This window comes from Corvus hawaiiensis, chromosome 2 (assembly GCF_020740725.1).
Source record: "Corvus hawaiiensis isolate bCorHaw1 chromosome 2, bCorHaw1.pri.cur, whole genome shotgun sequence".
NCBI classification, from domain to species: Eukaryota; Metazoa; Chordata; class Aves; order Passeriformes; family Corvidae; genus Corvus; species Corvus hawaiiensis.
The window spans coordinates 36009298-36015297 of NC_063214.1; the positions used below are offsets into that span (position 1 = coordinate 36009298).

General features: G+C 35.0%; 1 protein-coding gene across 1 annotated transcript in view; it reads right to left on the reverse strand.

Moving 5' to 3' along the window:
* Nucleotides 1–5380, reverse strand: part of TENM4 (teneurin transmembrane protein 4) — a 1366951-nt gene extending 1361571 nt beyond the window's left edge. Inside the window, exon 1 of the mRNA XM_048294397.1 lies at nucleotides 5352–5380. The gene's annotated coding sequence lies outside the window, so the exon portion shown is untranslated. The remainder of the gene's footprint in view (nucleotides 1–5351) is intronic.
* Between the last annotated feature and the right edge of the window lie 620 nt (nucleotides 5381–6000).

The window sequence follows — 6000 nt, forward strand, 5'->3', positions numbered from 1 at the left end:
AGGTTTCCTAAGCGATCTGCTGAGGGGGAAAAATATGAAAAACTTCCATACAAAAACAATTTCTCACCACAAAAAAACACCCCAAGAAACAACCAGGACTTCCAAGCATAAGAATGCCTTTCTTGCAAAGGGCTGTCTTATCTTGGCAATTCGGATATATTGAAAAGCTTCAGAAGAGATTTGACAAATCCTGTGTAGTTTTTCTGAACCTCAGTATACCTGTAGAGTTCTGAATACAGAACTGCAGCTTGAATTTTAATGCTCGCTGAAGCATCTTCTCAGCATCTTAAATTCCCATTTCAAATTAAACATGCATATAGCAAACAGGACAGTTTACTTAGCTGTTTCGTAGAATGTTATTGGACTAGATCCTAAATTCATAAATATTATTTATATTTACATTTGAAGTTATTTACAGCCAAGAAAGACATTTTTAAAACACACTTTGCACTTGAATTTTTTCAAATGACAATGGATTCTGGACAAATCTTAATCACTCAGACTGATATTCAGCCAGAGAACTTTTCTGATGTCACAATAGTTAGAAAGATCAGAGTTATCTTTCAAAATCCAGATTTTTTCAAGTTAGCCAGAGAGAGGCAGAGAAATCACAATTTAGATTTCTGGAGCATTTACCTCAAATGTCATATTCATCTACCATGTCAAACTGAGGTACAAAGGACCTATCTTGGGACCTTATTATGACTTAAGTCCTAGCAACTGGGACAGAGACACTATCTCAAAGAATTCTGCCCCAAAAACAACTGGGAAGTTTTAGGAGACCATCATATTATCCAAATGCAGCTTGAATCTACACATCAACTCATCAACTATACTTGCTTCTTTAAAATTAGTGCACCAGGTAAAGCTGGTATTTTCTCTTTTACAAAATATATTATTCCACTTGGCACTGCAAACACTATTTCACGTATATTGATCAATAGACTCGTTTGCTGCTGCTTTTCATGGGTAGGACTCACCATTCATCAGCCACACTTTTTAGATACTGCTAACAACTACTCTTTTTCCACTAGTGTTTGTGGATGTAACAAAGAAGCAGGATATAAAATCTATTTCCACCACTAACATAGATTTACAAACGCGCACACAGCACTGAACCTGTCTTTTCTGATTTGCTTACTGATTTATTATATTTTTCTTCCTGAATGCACTGTGTAGGGTCAACAACTGCTTTATAAAGTCATCTTGAGAATCAGAAAGTTGCGTGTCGTAATATTGACTTGATAATTCTTTAATGTTGCTTTTTTTGTCAGGTTAAAATGATGTATGATTATCATCCCTCATCTAGTTTTCATCACCTGTAACTCCTGTTCACAGGTGCTTGCAGATGTATCAGAAAATTACCTCATTCCATTTATAAATAAAATCTCTGCATGTATATCTTATTTTAAGAAATAGCACATTTTCCTTGCAAAAGCATATCACAGCTGGTTGTGATAACTATTTTGATATCTATGTTATAGAGAGTGGGAGTAGAATTCACTGTGTTTATAAAGAGAGGGGAGTCAGATTCTAACGAAAGATGTGCAGTGGAAGAGGAATAGGCAATATCGACAAGATGAACCACAGATATTTCAATTAATGAGGAATTATTCCTGAAATGAGGAAGAAGCAGTGCATAATGAGAGTGATGAAACACTGGAAAAAGTTGCCCAGGTTGGTTGTAGTGTCTCCATCCCTGAAGAAGAGCAAAACTCACCTAAACAGAGTATTGATCAACCAAACCTGTCCTTGAAGATAGTCGGAGCTAAGTACAACTTTGGAACAGAGGATCTACAGAAGTTTCTGCCCACTTGATTTTTTTTAATTCGCTGTCTGAGTTCCGCTTTACTCATTTGGGAATCATCTACAATAAAATGTTATTATTTTGAATTGTTAGCAATGATAACTACTCAAGACTTTCACCAAAGGGACAAAAACTTAACATAAGATTGGCAAATGTTAATGAGAGATGGAGATGTAGAATATACTTTAGTGGACAGAATAATTTAAAAACAGACAGAATACTGGACTTGGCTGGTCCAAGGTTAATATAGGAAAACTAGGACTCATCATGATCACAAAAGTAGTTCCCTTTGTTTATGAAAAATGTCACAGAAGGCTATAAAAGTCCTAAGGCTCCAAGTAAAAACTGCTGCAAATTTTATTGTTTTCTTGATATGCAAATATTTTCTAATACTTTATGCTGAAATTCTATCACTGATGTTTCAAAAACTTTCATTTTCCTTTCTTCACATTGCATATGATGAATTACTATAGTGTGATGTTAAAAATTACTTTTCAGATGATAAGTCATCTGAAGAAAAGAGTCACTGACCCTTTACACAAAATGAGGAAATAAATATAATTCTTGAAAGTCAATCCATTTTGAGACAACACAGAAGTTTCTGTTACAATATGAACTTACAAATGCCTTAAAAATGTGTACAAAGTTAACAACGTTCAAATAGAAACTGAGAAACAGAAAGTGTTAATGAATACACTGATGTGCTTAAAAATAGAAGATCACCACGTCAGGTTTAGGAGCAGTTCTAGTTGAAGTATTCAGAATAATCCTATTTATCTGAGAGCCAGTGAAGAGGGAGGGACAACTCCAGTGATTAGTTCATGTCAGAGGTAGAATGAATTGTCCTCTGGAAATGTTTTTTTCACTAGGCTAAGCTAAGTAGCTAAAACTAGCTATGAAAAGAGCTTACTCCTCACTTAGGATTTCCATGTTAGTTGGAATGAATCCAGGCTTAACTTATCATATGGAATAGCGTTTTTCTGCTTCAAGAACTGACATGAGCAGTAGCATAAAGCAACTCTACAAAAATTAATTTGATAAAATTGAAATGGTTACCTAGTTACACCAAAATTATTGGCAGAGCCCTACAAAATTATTTACCAAAATTATACCATTAAAACTGTTTGAGCAGAGCTATAACATAAATGTTTACACAGCTAGGGCTAGAATCAGTCTCTAACTCTTTATCTAAGTCCATACCTATGTGTACATTTCCATCAAGTTAAAGCAATGGGTCAATGGTCACTTGTCACTACTGAGGCCAAACTGCACAGCACACTTCTCCAAGCAACTGAATTATTTTCTGTGGTAAAATGGGATAATTTCAACCATGCTTCCACATCAGAGTAGGCTGTGGTTTATGATACTCTTCAGACCATGGTGGACATTTGTTGGAAGCACACAAGGCATGCCAAAGTATATGACACAGTCTAGGCCCTTTCTAGTTTAGTTACACAGATAGATCATAAAACCTAATTCAACAAGGAGAGGCTGTAGAACTGGGATGAAGCACTGCCACAGATTTCTCTAAATTATGCTGGATGAAAACAATGTTAGGGGAGATGATCTGTGACATCTAGTTTTAGACACCTTCTTAATCAGGTCCTAAAAGTTGTTCAACAAGATTAAGACATGAAGTTCTTACATAAAGATCACTTTTTCAAAGGAACTTTCTTATTCTGGTTCTTATTCTGGCAATATTTTCTGTTCCTTCCTAAAGTCTTTTGTAAACTGTTTTCCAGCTTCCTCATACGCAGGTACCACAGCTGCACTGGGACCCAGTACCTGCCTATAAAGTGAATGTGAACACAGTGTAGTCTGGAGAGGCAGAGAACAAGCCAATAACACTGTATTATTCGCTGCTTGATTTGATTTCTGGTCAGTGGTGTGATTTCCCCAAAATGAACTGTGACATTTCCTACAGCTGCCTCCTCAGCATAGAAAATATGATTGTCCTTACCTGGGACTAACACAAGGGAAAATGCTTGCCAGCTCTAGGTCTGTACACAGTGTAAGACAAAAAATTCAATTCAACTGTGTGATACAGTTCAATCATAATGACTGCTTTTAGAAAAACAGAAAGACAATGCATTAAAATACATTGGGAGGACCCATTCTTTTTATCATTTAATATTTTCATATAAACATAATCTTTCCACAAGATGAGTGTCAGATGGCAATCTTTTTTTGTAGAGATGCAAAACTTAATGAAAAAAAATTATAAAATGAACATCTTCCTGATGGCATTTCTGTGTGCATTAGTAGAAACATCTGCTATATTTTCCTTTTCACCTTAGTTTATTTTTTAACATGTATAATTCTATTCCACTGATTTGGTTGTCTTGCTTCACCAATCATTTCACTACTAAAAGATCTCTAAAATGGTCAAAAAACCAATAAAAGTTTCAAATAAAAATGCTCCCCAATTGTGGCAGTTTCGCAGAACTAGATCCAAGGTTTTTTGTAAAACTTGTGGCGGTTTCATTTCTATAACATCCACTTACTAGTAAGTACATTTTTCACAGCAAAGTCACATAATGCAATTTGATGCAAATATTTTATCAAGTATCCATAGGCAAGATGATTTAATGGTTTCTCCTTATAAAGCACGGTTAATTTTTTTAGTTAATGCCTTGAAATGATGGATACCTCTAGTTACAGGCACAAGAGCAGCTTAAAATAACTAGTTTTGTACCATGGAATGGTAACACACTATATTCTATATTAACCTGCAGAAATAACTTGGTTCATATATTTGTGGATTCTCATTTATTATTAGATATGTTATTAGCTAAGTGTTTTAAAAGTTGTTTCTGTCAAATAATAAAATATCAATATATGTTCTTTATTTTTCGTTACATCAGCACACAACAAAACAGTAAAAACCATATGGAGATAAATGGCTAAATCCCTCAGTTCTAACTCCAGTTGAAAAATTTTTATTGGAGATAATATGAACAGTTTGAGTATAATAAATTACTACATTAATGCTCAGGAACTTTTTTGTGTCAACTTTAAAACTGAGTGACCCAGCCACCACAGACCTTGATAGAAGGCTTTCCTTTGACTGGGATGGAAGAGAACCTGATCCTGAAAAACACCCTTATACCTTGACAACTTCTCTAAAACACATCAGATTTGAAATTCTGTGTACGTACCATACTGTTGAAATCACATATATTTCTGCCACTACAGCATAGGAATTTTAGGAATGACGGATGAACTGCACCACTGAGAGAAGTTGGTGCCTCATCTCCAACATGTTCAGAGACTTGCTCAGTTGAATTAAAACCAAGTTATGTTGCAAAAGAAAGTGGTAAAAGTTAAATCACTTTCCTTCAATATGAACACTCATTTGTAATAGCAAAGATTTGCTTTTGAAACCCTGATTGAAAGTTCTGCCTGTATTACAATGAATCAAATCAATGCTTGAATTAAACTGAGTATTACGATGGTCTTAAAAGAACAATCCAAGAAAAACAAATATTCAAAACAAACAAGCTGAAAATATTAAACTATCATAACTAAAACCAAAAAGACTTACCAATCTCTCAGAAATATTTTCATGCCAGCCTTAACAGCAATTGGGGCCTGGGGGAAAGAGAAAGCAAAAAGATTTGTCTCAGTTGCTCTATGCAGCAAGGTAGGAGTCAGAGGAGGGTGTCAGTAAATCAGATGCCTCAGGTCACTGGAGTCACCTCCAACACATCAGTGCAGCTTCTCAAGCCCTCTGTGATGGCACAGATTTACACCAGAAGAGCATTTCAGAGCAAGTACTAGCACAGAAATTCATGTTTTTGTAGTCTTATATTTTCTGTAGGTGCCTTTATGACATATAAGCTGGAATTTTATAAACTATTATAAAACTACACAAAATTAAATTTGTTAAATTTCTATGAGATATTATCATTACAATTGGCAATTTCCTAAAATCACACAACAGGTGGTGCAAGTCAGATATCTTGAACCGATTTCTACTCTCTAGCTTTTATTTATCAGGCAAATTGAACAAAAGATATTAAATACAGTTAAGACTTTTATGGTCTTGTTCTTGTGGTTCAGCCCAACACACAGCTTAACACCACACAGTCGTTCACTCACTCACTCCACAGTGGGATGGGGACAGAATCTGGAAAAAAAAGTAAAATATATGGGTTGAGATAAAGACAGTTTAATAGAAAAGAAAATGAAGG